Source organism: Colossoma macropomum, unplaced genomic scaffold, assembly GCF_904425465.1.
Source record: "Colossoma macropomum unplaced genomic scaffold, Colossoma_macropomum, whole genome shotgun sequence".
NCBI lineage: Eukaryota > Metazoa > Chordata > Actinopteri > Characiformes > Serrasalmidae > Colossoma > Colossoma macropomum.
Window position 1 is genome coordinate 5,635,895 of NW_023494801.1, and position 20,841 is coordinate 5,656,735.

Sequence of the window (20,841 nt, forward strand, 5' to 3'; positions counted from 1 at the left end):
TGCTGAAGGCCTAACCAATGAGAAATGTGTTTGTTCTTTCTGCAAAACAAGACCGTATACACAAGGATAACTTCTCATTAAATTTAAAACATAATAAAATATCTCCTCTTCTTAGAATTTGCACTTTCAACAAAATACGTGTACATCAAATAAATGTACAACAGGCTGTTGTTTCTTGGCGATTGCTGCGATTTTGAAAGAAAAAACTAAGAAAGAGAAAAAAATCTCACCAATGAAGCAGAAGACTGCCATTATCTGAGGTCAGCATGGCTAACCTGAGTGGTGCTTTCTTCGCTTGGTTTTGAAAAACCCTTACTTTCATTAAAATGGTCTGTGCTTTCTAAAGTGGCTGTGCCCATATGGTGCTGGTCATGGCTCTGTGTGGAACATGGCCTGCTTGCCCTTGAGCTTTTTATCCTCGCCTTATGATCCTTTCTGATGCAGCTGATGATCTTCAGTGCAGTCCTTGGCTCTCTGAGCTCCAGCTACACACCTAATCATTCAGTAACGAGCACCTGGGCCTCCACCTCAGCGTTTACTGCCGCTCGTGAAAAATCCTCTCGGCTACTGGAAGCGAATCAAGGGAGAACATTACTGGGAGCACAAGGGAGTCGCTTGTCTTTTTAATTTTCTTACATCTGCATTTCTTTCATCCTGGTATTTTTAGCCCTTTAAGGTCAGAACACACTAACCCAGTGTTCTCTAACAAACACTGACAAACACAAATGTTCTCTAACAAACACTGACAAAGCCAAATGTTCTCCAGCAAACACCCACAAACCCAATTATTCTCCAGCAAACACGTACAAACCTAAATGTTCTTCAACAAACACCCACAAACCCAAATGTTCTTCAGCAAACACCCACAAACCCAAATGTTCTCCAGCAAACACTGACAAACCCAAATGTTCTCCAGCAAACACTGACAAACCCAAATGTTCTCCAGCAAACACCTACAAACCCAAATGTTCTCCAGCAAACACCCACAAACCCAAATGTTCTCCAGCAAACACTGACAAACCCAAATGTTCAACAAACACCCACAAACCCAAATGTTCTTCAGCAAACACCTACAAACCCAAATGTTCTCCAGCAAACACCTACAAACCCAAATGTTCTCCAGCAAACACTGACAAACCCAAATGTTCTTCAACAAACACTGACAAACCCAAATGTTCTCCAGCAAACACTGACAAACCCAAATGTTCTCCATCAAACACCCACAAACCCAAATGTTCTCCAGCAAACACTGACAAACTCAAATGTTCTCAAAGACTGACAAACCCAAATGTTCTCCAGCAAACACCCACAAACCCAAATGTTCTTCAGCAAACACCCACAAACCCAAGTGTTCTCCAGCAAACACCCACAAACCCAAATGTTCTCCAGCAAACACCTACAAACCCAAATGTTCTCCAGCAAACACCTATCAACCCAAATGTTCTCCATCATCCACTGACAAACCCAAATGTTCTCCAACAAAGACTGACAAACCCAAATGTTCTCCAGCAAACACCCACAAACCCAAATGTTCTCCAGCAAACACCCACAAACCCAAATGTTCTCCAGCAAACACCTACGAACCCAAATGTTCTCCAGCAAACACTGACAAACCCAAATGTTCTCCAGCAAACACTAAAAAACCCAAATGTTTTCCAGCAAACACTGACAAACCCAAATGTTCTTCAGCAAACACCCACAAACCCAATTATTCTCCAGCAAACACTGACAAACCCAGATGTTCAAACTGTTCTATGTTCTCCATCATCCACTGTTCTACAATGCTCCTCGTTTCAGACTGTTCTAGAACATTCCCCCATTTAACTTTAGAATGTTTTCACCTTTAGCACCCTTATAGAATGTTCTCCATCATTCACTGTATTCTAGAATGTCTTCCTCATTCATACACTTGTAGAAAGTTCTCTTTGAATCACACTATTCAAGAATGTTTGACACAGTCACAATATTCTACATTTCCACCCTATTTCTACAGTTCTAGAATGTTCTCTCTAAATCAGACTGTTCAGATTGAGAATGTTCTTCATTCTTCACACTGTTCTATGTTCTCCATCATCCACTGTTCTAGAATGCTCCCTGTTTCACACTATTCTTGAACACCCCCCCTATTTTACACTCTTCTAGAATGTTCTCCCCATTAGCACCCTTTTAGAATGCTCTCCATCATTCACACGAGTTCTAGATTGTTCTACCATAATTCACACTGTTTTAGAGTTCGGCCCTGATTAAATTGCTCTGTTCAAGAATCTTCTCCTTCATAATATTCTTCCCCATTCACGCTCTTCTCTAATGTTCTCCCCATTCAAAATGTTCTACAATGTTCTCTTACATTCGTATTGGTCTAGCAATTTCTCCCCATTCACGCTGCTCTAGAATGATCTCTTTCACACCTGTTCCAGAATGGAGTGTTCTCTTATTCACACTGTGCAATAATGGTCTCCTCCATTCACATTCCTTCTAGAAAGCTCCCCATTTCACATAGTTCTAGAACATCCCCCCATTTCACACCGTTCTAGAATGTTCTCACTATTAGCACCCTTTTAGAATGCTCTTCATCATTCACTCTGTTCTAGAATGTCCTCCTCATTCACACTTTTGTAGAATGTTCTCTTTGATTGCACCATTCAAGAAATATTTGACACAGTCATGATATTCTAAATCATTCCACCCTATTTGTACAGTTCTATAAGGTTCTCTTCATTTAAATTGTTCAAACAGAGAACGTTCTTCATCCTTCACACTGTTCTATAATGCTCCCTGTTCTATAATGCTCACTGTTACAGAACATTCCACCATTTCACACTGTTGTATATTCTCCATCATTCACTGTTCTAGAATGCTTCCTGTTTTCACACTGTTCTAGAACGCTCTCCCCATTAGCACTCTTATAGAATGTTCTCCATCATTCACTTATTCTAGACTGTCCTGCTCATTTAGCCTTTTGTAGAATGTTCTCTTTGATTTGCACCAGATCAGGAATGTTCGGCAGGCACAATATTCTAGATTATCCCACCCTATTTGTACAGTTCTAGAATGTTCTCTCCCATTCAAACTGTTCAGATTGGAAATGTTCTTCATCATCCACTGTTCTAGAACATTCCTCCATTTCACACTGTTTCAGAATGTTCTCCATTGTTCACTCTGTTCTAGAATGTCCTCCTCATTCACTCATTTGTAGAATGTTCAGTTGATCCACACCGTTCAAGAATGTTCAACATAGTCACAATATTCTACATCATTCCACCCTATTTATACGGTTCTAGAATGTTTTTTACCATTCAAACTGCTCAAACTGAGAATGTTGTTCATCCTTCACATTGTTCTATGTTCTCCATCATTCACTGTTCTAGAACATTTTTCCATTTCATACTGCTCTAGAAGGTTCTCCTCATAAGCACACTCAGAATTTTCTATATCATTCAATCTGTTCATTTGGTTTGTCCGTTCTTATTCTAGAACAGCGTAAAGACAACAAACATGGCAGAATGCTGGTGGGTCAGTGTTTAGAAAAACACTGATAAACCAAATAAGTCAGTCAATGTGAAGCTTCTGAGTGAACATACAGTGAACATGCATTGAAGAGAGGCAGTAAGATGAAGCAACAGGATCAAATACACAACGTACACCATGTAGATGTGAGAGCCAGTCAGAGAGAAGAGTGAGCTTTCTGTGACTAGAAGAAAGAGAGAGGGAGAAAGAGAAACAGAGAGAGGGCATGTGCATGCCCCAGCAGCATGCATGTGAAATTAGACACAAAGTCAAAGAGTAAAAAGAGAGAGCGAGGGAGAGAGACAGAGAGAGAGAGAGAGAGAGAGGGAGAGAAAGAGAGAGAGAGAGTGGTGGCAGATGCTCTGTCCTTTCTACAAACTGCTGGAAGGAATATTCTCTGATTCTCTGTCTGTGTGTGACACATCGACTCTCAACATGGGTTCATTTATATCATACATGTTCATAAGAAAAAGCGGCTTTTAAATTTCCACCAGAATTCCTGGAATGCAGACTTGCATGAGCATTGGTGCAATATAAACATCATAAATCACCAAGAGCAATTCTCCATAGCAACTTGAACTTCATGATCTTCAATAACATATTTAAACACAACAGAAGCTGAAATGAACTCTTGACTACAGGCACTATGACTATATACTCTGGCTTGAATGCCTTATACATTTACTGTCCACTTTAATAGAAACACCTACCGCAAACATCCACTCACTAGCCACTTTAATAGAAACACCTACCTTTTACGTCCACTTACTGGCCACTTTATTAGAAACACCTTCCTTGTGCTTCCACTAACTGGCCACTTTTTTAGAAACACCTACCTTTTATTTCCACTCACTGGCCACTATATTAGAAACACTTGCTTTGTACTTCCACTCACTGACCACTTTAATAGAAACATCTACCTTGTACTTCCACTAACTGGCCACTTTATTCACAACATCTGTTGCTACACTGTTTGTCAGTTGGAGTTTTTTTTACACATGAAATGAAATGAAGTGAAATGAACCTTTTTTTAGCCAACTGTGTCTGAACAAATTGGAATTAGACCTCCGCATTTAACCCATCTGTGCAGTGAAACACACTAGTGAACATACACACACACACACACTAGGGGGCAGTGAGCAGCCCTATCCACGGCGCCCGGGAAGCAGTTGGGGGTTAGGTGCCTTGCTCAAGGCACCGAACCAGCGACCTTCCGGTCACAAGTCTGGTTCCCTAACCTCCAGCCCACGACTGCCCCAAGGAGGTGCACCATTCCTGGAGGTACTGCAAAACCAGGTCGATGCGTGGAGCGAACGGAGCAAACTCCTCTTCCGTCTCCCTGTTCTAAAAATCAATTTAATATGTAGTCCTCATATAGAGGACGTATCAGATATTAAACTGATAAGAACAGATACTACACTTGATCTTAGCCAAAAGGCAGAGAAGCGATAACATGACAGTATCACTGCCAGAGTGGGTCAGTACACAAAAATATCCAGACAGGAGTGGCTCTGCGGTCAGTAACTGATCAGTTATGAAGGGAAACAAGATAGTTAATAATAACTATTCATTTAAAGGTGGGCTGCTGTCTCTAACTGTACATCACCAAAGTGTTTCTAATAAAGTGAGATGAGTCTCAGACTGTCAGTAGCCATTAAGCACACAGTAAATTCAGTAGATGAAAAGAAGACCAATCCTGATGGACACAGCACTCTCTTTTCTTCCTATCTCTCTCTTCCTCTTTCTCTATCTCTCTCTTATTTTTTCTCTCTTTTACCTTTTCTCCCTCTTGCTTTCTCTGTCTCTCTCTTTGCCCCATCTCTTTCTCTGTTTTCTCTCTATCGTTCTTTCTCTCTGCTCTCTGTTCTCCCTGTCTCTCTTTCCCTCTTTCACTTCTCTCTCTCAGTCTCTCTCTCTTTATTAGGTGATAGGTACTTGTTGCCTCCTCAGAGAGTTTATTTCTGTTTGTGGAGCTCAGTGGTTTAAACTGAAGTGTCTGCTCACCCTAATTACTTCTAAACGGTAAACCGTGACTCGCACACCCAAACGATACTTAGAGGAAGCCTCCAACCATCACTGAGAGAGAGCGAGAGACAGAGAGTGAGAGCAAGAGAAATCCCACCTGTATCTCAAAGAACACATAGGACACAAGAAAACAGGGGATTTTGTGGCCAGAGGGATTTTCCCCTGTGGTGGACAACTGAGAACCTCCTCCTCTCTTCCTCCGACTGCCAGAATCAGGCCTGATTGAGACCCTGATAGGTTCTAGAGAACAAGAGCGGAGGTGCCGCAGTCTCTCCACCATCTGCCACTTCCTCATGAAGTAAAGCGGGAGGAATTAATCTCACCAGCTGCTCAGAAGCGCTCAGATAACGCAGATGTAATGTTTGAACAATGATTAGATGTGCTTGGCGAGAAGGAGTGGAAGCTTTGGGATTAGGAGTGGAGGAGGTTTGGATCAGAGAGCGTTCGAAAAGACCACTCAGTGGGAAGCCATCCTGTTAGAGCTGTCTGCTTTCAAATGCTTGAACATACTTATCCTGTGGTCAGCAACACCTGGACCAGGTGAGGTGGCCCGCAAATGCAAACCAGCCAGAGTATCTGCAGTTTCCACCAAAACTGTCCCCATCAGATAAACAGCACTTAAAGCTTTCATATCTGAGAGAGAGGAGAAAATCAAGCTGCTTCAGATCTGAAAACATCCACAGGTGTTTCTGTCCATCCTTCCACTGTGAGAAGACGACTCAGCGCTATGGGCCTGAAAGGATGTGTAGCTGCCAAGAAGCCTCACTGAGAGGAGACACATCAAACAAAGAAGCCAGAGAGTCCAGACCTCAGCATCATTGAATGTGTTTGGGATTATATGGATTGTGAAAAGCAGAAAAACAACCAACTCCTAAGACTGAACTTTGGATGTGTGGACAAATACCCCTGCAGATTTCTTTGAAAATCTGAAAGTGAGACCCAGTGCCATTTCACTCTTGCCCCTACCACTTAGCCCTTACCCCTTCATTTTGCACATTCATGTCTAGGGGGTCAGGTGTCCCGATTTTTGTTGAGATGGCCCTCCAAACAGAGACACCCTCTAAACGGATAACCATTGTATTATCTTAGTTTAATGTCGTTTCAATGTATTATAGTGCTTTTCTCCATAGCAAGTATAAAAAAATTGCTAGCAGTATGCTGATGTCTCAGTGGCTAGCTAGCTAAATTCCCCTGTTCCACCTTAAATAGTACCATGGGGCCCAAACTCACAACCTCCAGTTGGGGTTGATGGCTTAGTCCACTGCACCACTCAGTAACACATGAAGCAACTCAGATTATGTGTCTATAAATGTTTAATACACTGAGAAAAAATATTGTCGTTTCAGCTGTAAAGCATGGCTTAGTCGCATGTGGTGCAACTGTCTAATGATTCATCCCAACATCAGGAGGTTGTGAGTTTGAATCCCAGCAATACCATAGCTGTCCATATCCGGAAGGTTTGGTTTATCTAACTGAGATGCAGGACTAGAAATAGCAGCTGGGTAGACTTTTTTTACTCAACTAAGAAGTTTGAGTTGGGTCACCTCAACAACTTTAGAATTCCGAGGGGATGATGTGCCCAAATGATGAGCAAATGATTGATTTCCTGCTACAAAAACTCTGATACAGATACTTTTCGTTGTTTCATTTAGAGAGTAATAGTGGATTAATGCAAACATTTTCAGGAGCCCATTTCAAGGGAAACTAAGCTTCTATCACTTTCTTGAAATACAGGAGTCTGACGTAATATATACACATCATTACAGTGTCAAAACATATGAATCACTACTCAGTCCATACAGTCCATATATGAAAACCAAGATGCAAAAACAGCCCATTTTGAATTAACTGTTTATGACCCAACTCATTAACATATATCCACCTCTTCAGCCTGCGGCAGTTTAGCCCCGCCCACTCACACTGAAGCTCTAGGGAGTGTTTCCCAGCTCAAACTGCTTTTTGAATGAGGCACAATACAAGGCAACCAATCAGAACAGAGCTCATTTACATATATCACAGTCAAAGTCACTACAACAGCCACTGTAATTGTAAGGGATAAAGAGAAGTTGGCAAATGGTCATGTACAAATGACCACATTATGACCACTTTCGCTACATAAAACCACCCAAATGTTAGAAGTGGGTCTCCAGGGAAAAAAATTAAAGAAAGCCCTTTAAAAGAAGGTGAGTTTCCAATCTTTTAACAGCCACTTCAATGGATTTTAACTACTGGAGATCCAACAAGTAGGCGCAGTAGATGAACACGCACTGTGCTGTACAAACGCAGCCCTAATGAGAACACTGCCCGCCCCATAAATTCTCATAAACTCTTTTGCTGAACAGTTCTGCTCTTCGCCACAGTGTGTACAGTCTCAGCGCTTATGAATCTTCATCAAGTCTAAGTGTGTAGAACAGCGTGAGAGCCTTAAGAGAATAGCATTAGAGCTGCGCGTGTATAATGATGCGCTACTCTCTCTTAAAGGAACACTCCAGCATTTTTCAGCCTGCGACTGTAAGCGTGCGGTCGATTACCACACACAGTAATTACGATGCACTTCCCTGAACCTGCCTTTGTAAAAGAAAAATGCATTTAAGTGTCCTTTTCAAAAGTGTTTAATATAAAAAGTGTATATTCTTCATAGTTTACACTTTAAACACTTTAACACAAACTTCATTTATTATTTTGGAGCAACATAACAAAATGTGTATAAAGTACTCAAGTACACCAATAGTATACTTGGATAAGTATACTAAGTACTTTAAATACTTTAAATTGTAATTAAGCTATGGTTCAATATAATTCTTAAATACATTTAGTTGTGTTTCTGAGTGTTTTTTTTTAACAATTTAAGTTGCACTTAAGTAGTTTTAAGTATGTCATTTGTAGACAGAACTCTTATCACAAAAGGTATATATCTTAAAATACTACTGGATGTACTTCAGTGTTGATGCACTTTAAATTACATGCATTTTATATTATATTGCAGCATCAGTAAGTACTTTTAAATACATTTAAAATATAAAATGTGTTTAAGTGCATTTATATAAAAGATAATTAGGTATTAATTATGCACAATGCAGCTTGTATATACTTACATTATATTTAAGTAATGTTGAGAAACATCTTCTGTGCCTACCAGTGCTTTCTGTTCTAAATCAACTTAAGTTGCAATGAAGTTACTTAAGCAAGACACAAATTCTACTACCCTTGAAATCTGTTTTAAATGTAAGCCAATGTTTGATTACTGATTAGTTTGAGCTATATTTACATTAAAATCATTGGTGTAAAATATGCGCAATTAATAATATACTTAAGTTAAGGACAATTAAAATATGTTTCAGTATGTTAAGAGATACAGTTATACAAGTGTATTTTTTGTCATTTTTCAGTTTTTGACATGATTTGAAAGTACCCATTGCCCTTTACATTGTGTGTAAATTTCATGATGAATGGACTAAAAGAAATGGTCCAAAATTACGTGGAAAAAAGTTCCATTGACTTACATTAAAAGTAGAGAGTAGAGTTTTTCCTTCTCCTGTAAAGATACCATTTTGGAGATATATATGGATATATATGTGGTGTCTTACAATAAAGCTGAACACACTGTACATTTTCCTGCATTGCAATTACAGTACAGTTACAGAAATTACAGAAATTCTCTGTTTTCTTACAGGAAAAAGTTTGCATTACTGTAAGAAGTTACTTTGTACCATGTTAATCCCAACACTGCTTATAGCAGAAGCCAATGGGCAGGCACTGAAACACCACTGCAGCAACTGCCCACTGGATTTTATTAAGTATGTTTTGAGTCACTGTGTTTCTAAGCACAGGAAAGTGTGCTTAAAATGGTCTATTGTAATTGAGCGTACGCTACAGACGCGCGCGGATAGAGATTAGGCCGACAAACGTTAGAGTATTCCTTTAAAGCGGTCTCGGATTGATGGAGTGGTCTTCGCTCCTTAATGAGAGGAGCTGCAGTAATTCTAGTCTTCGGGGGGACGGAGGGAGAGAGGGAGAAAGATGAGGAGAGGGAGCGAGGGATGGGGCAGGGAGAGAGAAAGAGGAGGATTTTGCTGCAGCATACATTTTTCATGAATTGCCCTATTCATCATGTATCGCTGGGCGGAGGCGCTGTTACCGTGGAGTGGCTCTTGTTTATTTCCAGAGGTGAATGAGGTGTTAAACACACACTCACACACACACACTTATGCATGTGTGTGATTGTGTATGTGTGTGTGAAGCATTGGAGCTGATGAGCGTGGCTGTGAAGCATCATTGAAGCGTCAAGAACTTCACTGAGCTCAGCTGATAGATTCAGTCCTGTCAAACATGAGGATGTGTTTCAGAGAGGAGCTCTCATCAATATGTCCCTGTATGTCTGTGTGTCTGTATGTATATAACTGTGAAAGTGGGTGTGAGGGGAGCGTGCAGTAGTGTGCAAAAGTTTTGGCACCGCTAAATATTCTGTTTAAAAAACCTGTTTATCTGGTCTGGAAAGCCGAACCTACCCTACATCTTTTAACCCTGATTCACAACAAATTTTAATAATCTGAAGCAGTTTTTTTGATCGGAAGCTTGATTTAAAGTGACTGACAGATGATCTCTAGTGTGAGAGGTGAAACGAGTCAATGATGGGTGAATGAACATTGCTTGGCAACAATCATATACTCTAAAGGAACTACTTTCCTTGGCAGAATAATTCTTTACTGAAAATGTGTTTATTTTATCAAGGGTAAACTGGTTTTAGATCCCTTGCTTTGCGCCGTGCCTAACAACACCCTTACCCGTGATAAAATCACTGTGTTGCACGGCGTCTTTGCAAAACCTTTTAACCTAAAATTGTCCATAAAGGGCAGGCACAGTTTAATTCCATCCAAAAATGTTTAAAATTGTTAAAAACAGCCACATGATTGCACAGCTGTAACAATTCTATGTAACAATTCTACACAATTCTTTTAGTTTTTAACAATTCTATGTAAAATAAAAATGTGTATTTTATTAAGGGTACATGGCTTTAGGCATTCCTCATCGCACCATGCCTAACAACATCCTTACCTGTGATGAAATCACTGTAACACACAGCCTCTATGCAAAACCTGATCAACTTAAAACTGTCACTGAAGGGCAGGCACAGTTTGCATCCAGAAATTGCTAAAAACAGCAGCTGGAGTGTTTCTTATGACTTTCTTATGACTCCTGCTTCCAGATTACATCATACAGCAGTGTCAGCATTGACTTCAAAACACTATAATGGTAGCTTAAATATCATTGCACGTGAGACTGCGAGAAACTTCACTTCTATTTGGCAGTAAATTTGTCATCATAGAAACTATATAAAACGATACCAGAATTAAGATGACTTGCTTTGAGAGTCTATGTTTATGAATAAACTGATGAAGCTTATTTTAAGCACTGCAGTTACACGTGAAGTCGGCTTCCTATTCACCTATTACTATTAAAATTTATTCAAATTCTCAAATTTTCCATTCCCCCTTAAATGGTGCAGAATATTCTCTCCAGGTCCAGCCCGACCCAACACACAGAATCATGTTTTGAGCCCAAACCCGAAGGGCCGACAAAACTCTGTCTAAACACGGCCTGACCAGAACCACGTCATTACGTTTTAATGTGAGTCTGAAAAAACTTCTGACCGAAACTGTGCCGAACTGGCCCAACCATCACCAAAACACAATTACAGCTTTCAATAGAGTGCAGATAAATAAAATATAAAACAATATAAAAGAATCTGCTATAATAAAATAATCAACTGTCTGAAATGAAACTTCAGTTCTGCTTTAATGAATTTATTCATTAAATAAAGCTTTTGAATAACATTACAAACATTTTTAGTCTGAATAAACTTTCCAGACTGCGCTCTCCTCTTGCTGTAGTGTTTGCATGTGTAGCACTGATATATATCAGTGCTGCTTCTATGGTTGCTTAGATGCTCATGCTGCATAACGACTGGGTGTTAATGTGTACAGTAATGCACCCATAATGCTTCAGGAAAGGAGACGGTGAGGTTTTCCAGTAGCTGCAGTACAGAATGCGATATTTACTTTGAAGTTCACCAGTAAACACTATAAATTCTACTGCACACACCTGTGTGGTCATCTGTATGCATATCTAGTGTACAGTCACTGTGCGGCGCTCATATAACGAGATGTTCATGTGTTTAATACTAAAATGATATTTCTAAACATGCAACGTCCTTTTGGCTGCACTAAACTACTGTCCTGAAATGATTCACTGTTTATGTCCTGTTTTCTCTCGAACGTGGGCCTCAAGAAGCTGGGTGCTGAGTCAGTGACCCCAACATGCTAGAAAAAAAAGCCATTTAAGAAATTATTTACAGAGCTCTTTTATGAGGAGCCTGGCTTCTTCCTATTTCCCCCATTATATGGAGGGAAATATGGAGCTAAACAGCTAAAAATGAAAAAATTAAAATAGTTTCTAATCACTTTCCCAGAACTTTCCTTTAATTGTAGAAAGTAGAAGGATGTATTTCACTAAAGCAGCAAAGAAAACGTACCTGTATGTTTCCTTTTCTCTACAGCAAACGGGTTTTGGACAGTACAATGCTAGCATTACTGCTACTGGGTGCGAGAGGAGCAGCTCATTGGCTGTTCGTGCTCACTGACGTCATGAACGTACATGAGGTGCCGTTTTAAACTCCTATAACTTGAGTTTAAAAGCTCTTAAAAGTCTAACAGCAGTGTTTTATGCTATGTATTCAGTGTTCAGGAAACAAATGTATCCATTTATTAAAAATGTTTAAGCATTTAGAAACTATGTTTTTGCTCAAATGTTCCATCTTAACCCATTCATTTTGGACTCGCTCGGGAGCGCCCTCTAGTGTTTGAGAAACACAGAAGACATTACAGAGTAATGTCTCCTCTCTACAAGTTCTCTGGTATTTAGGTGAAAGTAGTGAATAATACAGTAAGACGTAAAACTAAAAACAGGATGTAAAATCTGTTAAAAATGGTTAAGAGATGAAATTTGAACCCAAGAAGGACACTTTTTTGAGAGATGACGTCCAAAACTGACCGAACCCGACCTGAGCAGCTGGGTGAGTCCGTGAGAAGTATGTGTGCATGGACCAGGTTTATGCCACATTGTGGGGACCAAAACCTGTTAATACACTCAGAATGTAAATGATAACATTTTAAGGTCAGCGTAAGATTAGGGTTAGGGTTAGGCTAGTAGTAGTTCTGGTTAAGGTTTGGGTAAGCAATAATAAAAAATGGAAGTCTATGTAATGACCCAACGATTCACAGAAACAAGATTGTGTGTGTATACCAGGATTAAGCTATCTTGTGGGGACCAAAACCTGGCAATACACTCATGTTGTGGGGACGTTTCACCTTTGCGGTCCCCACAACGTAAATGATTCATTTTTAAGACGAGAGTAAGGTTAGGGTTAGGGTTAGGCTAGTAGTAGTTCTGGTTAAGGTTTGGGTAAGTCTCCAGCAAATAAAAGGAAGTCTATGTACTGGCCCAACAATTCACAGAAACAAGATGGTGTGTGTGTGTGTGTGTTTATTTGTGCTCATTATACAGAGAGACGCTTCATGAGTCGGTGTGTGCCAGCACTGATTCAGTCAGGCAGAGCAGCCTATTTTAGTGCATATGCTGTGTGTGCACTACCACTACACTCACTTACACATATGTCAGTGTTACTGTATTTATGAGGACCTCCACTGACATCTGTGCAAGCAGTGCTACACCTAAACCTACACCTGACATTAAAGGGGAATTCCACTGATTTTTCAATCACACTTCTATAACCTAAGAATAGCTCAGTCAGTTTGCATCGAAGATGACGTTACATTATAAATACAGCATCCTGTTTAACTGTTTAACATTCATATGTTCATGGCAGAGAGGTACATGTAGGGTGTTGTAAGACAAAATAGCACCCAAAGACCTTTTGGATAGTAAATAAAATGGCTGTATTTGTGTTGTAGACATTGTGATCCCTGGTTCCCATCACCACCACTGTAAAAGAATCTGAGTCAGTAAAATCTGTGCTGAATCCAGCATGTGTTCCTGTGAGGATCAGTGAAATATGCTCACTTTTACAATGTTTTTCCTCCATCAGGTTGATGTTTGGTCCTCACAAAGAACTAAAAACAAACCTGCACTAACGACGTGTCTCTACGCCAACACACACACAGTTATCAGCACAGCTCCGCCTGCAGCTGTGTGACTGATATGTGTGTGTGCGTGTGTGTGTGTGTGTGTGTGAAGAGGCTGAGGTAAGAGGGAGCTCTGTCTTCAGAAGTACGGGACCCTCTCTCATAAATAACAGATGGGTTTCTAGGGCCTCACTGTGTGTGTGTGTGTGTGTGTGTGTGTGTGTGTGTGTGTGTTGCTCTGACACATTTCTGTCATTTCTTCACAGCCTGAGAACGAAGGGACCACCGCTAATAACTCAACACACGGCCAATTAGAACACTCCTAATGTTCCACTCTACTGACTGACAAATACATCAACCAATTAAACAACAGATCAGAGGCAAAGGCTCCACCCCCTGCCTGACTCAACAAGCTGAGAGGAGAAGAAGAAAAAAAGAAAGAAAGAAAGAAAGAAAGAGAAGAAAAGACAAGAAGAAGAGATAAAGAGAAAGAGGAAGAGAGAGCAAGAGAGAGGGAAGGTGAGAGACAAAGAAAGAAAGAAAGAAAGAAAGAAAGAAAGAAAGAAAGAAAGAAAGAAAGTGAAAAGGCCAGTTAGGGTGAGAGACAGAAGGAGATGAAAGTATGAGAGAGAGATAGAAAGAGAAAGAGGAAAATGGAAGAGAAAGTAAACATTAGAAAGGAGCAAAAGAAAGAAAGAAAGAAAAAGAAAGGACAGAGGAAAGAAAGAAAAAGAAAGGGCGGAGAAAGAAAGTGAAAAAAAATTGGAGGGTGAGATGCAGAAAAAAGAATGTGAGATGGATATAAAGAATGAGAGACAGAGAGGAAAGAAAAAGAGAAAGAAATAGCAGCAATGAAAAGTAAACATTAGAAGGGGGTGAAAGAAAGAAAGAAAGAAAGAAAGAAAGAAAAGAAAAGAAAAGAAAAGAAAAGAAAAGAAAAGAAAAGAGAGAAATTGAAAGGGAGAGGGAGGGTGAGAGGCAGAAGGAGAAAACAGATAGAGAGAGAGAGAGAGAGAGAGATAGGCAGCATGAGAGAGAGAGGAAAGAGAAAGAAATGGAAGGGAAAGTGAACATTATAAAAGGGAAAAAGAAAAAAGAAAGAAAGAAAGAAAGAAAGAAAAAGAAATAGAGGGAGGAGAATAATAAAGAAAGAGAGAGCGGCAAGAAAGAGAGGGTGACAGAGAGAGAGAAGGAAGAAAGGGAGAAAGTGGAAAAAATAAAGAAAGTAAGTAAAAAAGAGAGAGAGAGAAAGAAGAGAGAAAAACAGACAGAAAAGAAACAGATGTAAATGAAAGAGTGATGGGGGCATTTCAGTCTCTGTTAGGCTGCTGTTATGGTTTATCTGTCCCTGATCACTTAATTAAACAGCAGTTCTATTAAAACCTGGACGCTGTTATTAACCCTTCACCTGCAGGCGCGTCATTCGGGCCTCAGTCTGAACTCTGATTCTGATTCAGCTGATTTAAGCGTCTCTGTGCTGGATGAGGCTTCGTCTAAAGCCCTGCTGGATGCACTGCAGTTGTTTAGACTGTAAGTTTCTACATGAGTAACTGGTGTGACTTTAATACCTGAACATGCTGCTTAATTAAAACACGGCTCCTGAACATGAGCGCCTTCTCCTCCAGATGGTTTGGTGTGTTTTGCTTGGTGTGTATAAATTGCCGACACACTCAGAACACATGCGCTGTGTCAGGAGGGAACACACCCCCGTGGAGGACAGAGATCACGTAGCGTCGTTTGTGCACCCACACATTTACATGAGAGAAATAATTTTTCTGATGTATGTACAGAAATGTGTGATGGTAACTACTGACATAATGTATGTAGCTTCCCAAATGTATTCTATATTTATAAGTAATTATAATATGTCCTACATGTATAATGTATTGAACTCTAAGTCAGAATACCTTTTAATTATATAATTTACAGTCAAAATTAACAGAAAACTACACAAAAACTAAATATAATATCTGATTTTTCAGCATTTACTGTGTCCACTCTTTAGCTTTATTACAGACTCACTTTCAGTTTCTTAAAGAAATCTGTAGGGATGTTTTTCCACACCTCTAAAGTCCAGTCTTAGAAGTTGTTTCTGCATTTTCTGCTTCCCACAATCCAAATAATCCCAAACACATTCAGTGCTGTTGAGGTCAGGACTCTGGGGAGGTCAGTCCATTATTCTGAGAACAGCAGCAGCTTTTTTTGCTCGATTTGCAAATTTTCAAAATTTGCAAAAGTCCCATTTTCTCTCTGTCTTTTAACACATTTCAATACAAATGTATTTATTTTTCAGAAATACTTCATGGCCATTTTGAGTGGAACGTCCATACTATATATATATATAATCCACTCAAAATGGCCATAAAGTTTTCTCAAAAATACTCATTTCTTTTGGTCCATTCTTCATGAAGTTTACACACAATGTAAAGGGCAACAGGCATTTTCAAATTATGTCAAAAACTGAAAGATGACAAAAATGGAGACACGAGGTTTAGTTCCGACAGCAGTGAGATACTGTGGCAGAGGAGAGGAGGACTAGCCACCTTTCCTACCTGCTCCTCCCTGCATCATGGACAGCTGTGGCTCATCTGGGGAGCACCAGCAGCATATAGACAGGCTCTCTCCCTGGTGTGTGAGTGAGGTAAGGATGCAGGTCTCCTGGCCACATGCAGAGAATTAAAGAGCACAAAACACTCTAAAAAGGACTGTTGAGTAACATGTCACACTGACAATAGGTCTCACATTGAGTTGATATATATATATATATATATATATATATATATATATATATATATATATATGTATATATATATATATATATGTATATATATATATATGTATATATATGTATATATATATATATATATATATATATATATATATATATATGTCAATAGAACCAGACCTTTTTCCAGGTATTTTTGGGCTGTTTCTTTTGGTCCATTCATCATGAAATTTACACACAATGTAAAGGGCAACAGGCATTTTCAAATTAGTTCCGACAGCAGCTCTAGTAGACACAGACACAGTACCCCCAAGTCTGCATGCCCTAATTCTCTGACATCACTCCATCACTCTAATTCTCTAATGCTTTACAATGTCAATCAAAAACCATGCAGATGCCTGACAGTGGTTTAAGAGAGTGACAGAGACAGGGCGGGGGAAAGAGGGGTTGGAGGGTGAGTGGAGGGGAGGGGGCTGTGTTGTTCAGAACAGCGAACAGCTCCCTGGGGAGAAAAACCAGCAGCCATCCGTGTTCAATGTCATCCTTATCCTTGTTTAAAGTCTACAACCCCTCATCCAGGCCTTTTCAAACAGAGAGAGGGAGAGAGAGAGAGAGAGATAGAGAGAGAGAGAGACAGTCACTCTGTCGCTCTGGTCCACCTGAACACCTCAGGAGTGCCCTGGTCCTCTGAGAGCCTCAGACATGGCATGAAGACGCATTAATGTGACACAGCTCCAGTGGCAAACAGTGACCATTAGAGCTGAGCCTTCAGTTTGGGCCATAAACATCAAAACTCGGGCAAAAAAAAACAAGAAAGAAAAACACACCTCTGTGATATTGCTGATTTCTGATAGTGGCTATATGGGTTTTATGTTAGTATGTTTGTGACAGGCTAACGGAGGTGCACATTACACATTTTTTGACCATTCTAGATGAAGCATGGACATTTGGAGCTTGTAAAAGGCATTCAGTATTTTTTATTTGATGCTTTTATCTTATATGCTGTAATTTCACAAGAGTCCTGGTTTAGAGCTGACACTGTTTTCTATTTCTTACCATGGACTGGATCTACTATAAATCAAAATGTGCTTGTCAGTTTCTAATTATGTTTATGGCTAATCCAAAGTATAAGGCCTTCTGTCCAGCTCCTAAAGTCCTAGCCAATGGGAGATGACATTTGGTTGTATCTACCAAAATACTTAAATACAAGAAGTGTGTCCATGTGACTGTAGGGTCAGAACTTTAAGTACAGTACTACTTATGATTTTTCACAGTTACAAAAACAATTTTTTCCACTAATTAGGATTTATACTATGCTACAACACCTTAAAACATTTGAAGCACCAGTGCTACCTGCTCAAAAAGTTTCTATACAGACCTAATAGGGGTTTAAATCTCTGACCTCACAAGGGTTCAATGCAATTACAGTTCTTTTGTTGTTTTGTAATACAAGTCTTAATGCTTAAGTCTTTATATTCACCAGCTTTGTGTTTGAATTTTCCCATTCCACCTTAAATGGTGCCTGAGGAGCCAGAATGCAACTGCTGCACCATTTAAGGTGGAACGGGCGAATTTGAACAAGAAGTGGGCAAATGAGAAACTGACTACAGCTTTATGATTTTTTGGCGTTTGACAGTTTCTTGCTGAAGATTAAAGGTATCAGGAAACCAGTTGAGTGATTAGAAATGTAAATAAGTCCATTCGTCTCTAAATTATCGATGTTCATCTTTAATCTCTCTCTTTGCCTTTTCGTTAGCTGCTAGCTAGACGAGACTGTTGTCTGCATTGCTATGGTGACCAGCACTCTGCGCAAAAAAGGGTGAATTAGCAGTTCTACACCAACTCCAGCGTTTAAGACCATTTATGGTTAAACTGTGTTGAACGATCAGCAGAGCTTTATTTTACTGTAAAGGAGGATTATTTTATTTTTACCTAAACATCTAATTCTGCTGTGGAGCCGCAACAGGAGAGTAAAAGAGCCACATGCTGCTTCGGAGCCTCAAGTTGCCAACTGCTGGAGACAAATGTGCATAGACAAATGTGACTGGGGGAGGCATTTACACAGTTGTGAAACATAGACAGTATAAACACCACAGTAAGCTTTTTTATTGGCATTTTACATTTCAATATAGCCCTTTTATTTTATTTTAGCCCAAAACTGAGCTTTATCGAACACTGCTAATATCAGTGCAGTTGAATCACCACCTTCAGATCGATGCATTTTTATACCTCCAGCAATAAGCGGTGTAGTGAATGTAGCTGATGAGCCTGTAGGAGGCGTCTCCTGAGACCGAGACTGGATGCTTTCAGTACTAACACAGTCCGAAGCAGTTTGGGTGGATTAATGGCAATATTAACAGAAGGAGCGGAGGGCCGGCTGCCAGCACAGCCTGGACCGCGTTCAAGGTTTTTAATTACGATTAAATAGAATTCCTGGCACACTACGAGTGTCTTCGCTCACACCTTTGTCTTTTCCTCTCACTCTCTCTCTCTTTCACTACCTCTCTCTCTCTCTCTCTCTATCCTCTTCATCAGCTCAGAAGCGGGTTCGGGGTTTGATTGCCGTTGCCTGGGCTGCGCGGCAGAAATCCTGGTGGGGAGAAAGGAAGACAGCTGACAGGTCGGGCTGGGAAGAGAGGAAGAGCTTCTTCTTTTTGAAGAATCTTTGGCATGGAAAGAAAACTGTTCGAGAAGAAACATATGGAGGGGTGAAGGCAGTGAGCTCAGAAAGAGGATGAAGTGGATAGAAAAAGTAGGAATAGCACTGCTGCCAGAGTGTGTGTGTGTGTGTGTTTGTATGTGAGACTGTGTGTGTGAGAGAGAGACAGGTTAAGAGAATGAGTGAGAGAGAGAGTGGAGGAAAAGTAGCCTAATGTTAACAAAATCACATCCTCACAAACGAGCATGTCTCAATGGAATATGACCGGCGCACTGGGGCAAAATAAAAATAATGTAAAAGCATGCGAGATAAATTTGGGGCTTTTTGAGTGACTTTTCCGCAAAGTCTCCCACACCAGTGATATCTCATCGTCACTAGCTGTGTTTACATGCAGCCTGACAAGCCGTAATAATCCAACTAATACAGAGTCGGCAACATGCGGCTCTTTTACTGCCCTGTTGTGGCTCCACAACAGAATCAGATTTGTAGGTAAAATTAAAATAATCCTCCTTTACAGTAAAATAAAGCTCTGCTGATCGTTCAACACAGTTTTAGCAATAAATGGTCTTAAATGCTGGAGTTAATGTAGAACTGCTAACTCACCCTTTAACCCGGAAGACTGGCGCACAGACTGCTGGTCACCATAGCAATACAATAACAGTCTCACCTAGCTAGTATCTAATGAAACGGCAAAGAGAAAGATTTAAGATAAACATCGATAATTTGGAGACGAAAAATGTATTTGTTTGCGTTTATAATCACTCAGCTGGTTTTCTGATACGTTTAATCTGCAGTGAGAAACTGTCAAACACTAAAAAGTCACAAAGCTGAAGTGAGTTACTTGTTCGAATTCGCCCGTTCCACCTTAAATGGTGAAGCAGTTACATTCTGGTGCCTCAGGCACCATTTAAGGTGGACCTGGAAAATACAAACAAGAAGCTGGTGAATGAGAAGTGACTTCAGCCTCGTAAAATGTCGAACATTGAGAGACATTTTACAAAAAACTGTTATACTTTTGAGGAGAAGTTTCCTGCCAGAGATGCGAGAAACGCAGCTAAAGCTTAAAGCAGAGCAAAGTAAGTCTGTGTTTTTGTTTATTTCAGATTTTTAGCCTTTACTAGGACATCAGCACATACTGAGACATATTTACAGCCAAGATGGTAAAATGGACATAAAATGTTGTGGCTCCCAAGGTGGTTTGATTTTTGTTGAATGGACAAAATGGCTCTTCTTTACATTTGGGTTGCCGACCCCTCAACTAATAGCTCAATCGGAATAGAATACATCCATGTATACCCCTCAATCAGAATAGACTAGTAATTGAGGCCATTCCAAGTACATTTTTCACTGATTAGACGAGGTGGATAATCCTGTAAATAAATAAAAGAATAATAGCCATGTAAATGTCTGTATCTGATTACATTCCCCATTGGAAAGTACGTTCTGCGCATGTGCGTTTGTGTCATAACTAAAGTTTATAACATTCATCACGGCGGAAGCAGAAACTGGTCTGCAGAGGAGACGAAGTTTATGCTTCAAACTAAAAAGTGAAAAGTCAGCTTCGCTTAAAATTATAGGGTAACTTAGAAAGTAGCTTTGCGTTAGTTAACTCGACCAGAGGGCACTAGAGTTCTGCCAACACAAACTTTCCCCACTAGCTGGAAATAGCTGGGTTGTTTTCTCTTTTGCAGCAGCCACTTATGGATGGCTGTGGCATCACTGGGTTCAAACTCACAATCTCACAATCAGTGTTAGGGAAGATGAGAGCTGCAGCACTCAGGAGC

The 20,841-nt window shown here is 40.0% G+C and overlaps 1 protein-coding gene and 1 non-coding gene across 2 annotated transcripts in view; both read right to left on the reverse strand.

Moving 5' to 3' along the window:
* LOC118821805 (C1q-related factor) overlaps window positions 1-20,841 on the reverse strand; it is a 54,768-nt gene that overhangs the window by 20,376 nt on the left and 13,551 nt on the right. The window lies entirely within an intron of this gene.
* LOC118821861 lies at window positions 4,767-4,957 on the reverse strand. The gene has a single exon (XR_005008367.1). It is a non-coding gene; the product is annotated as a U2 spliceosomal RNA (small nuclear RNA).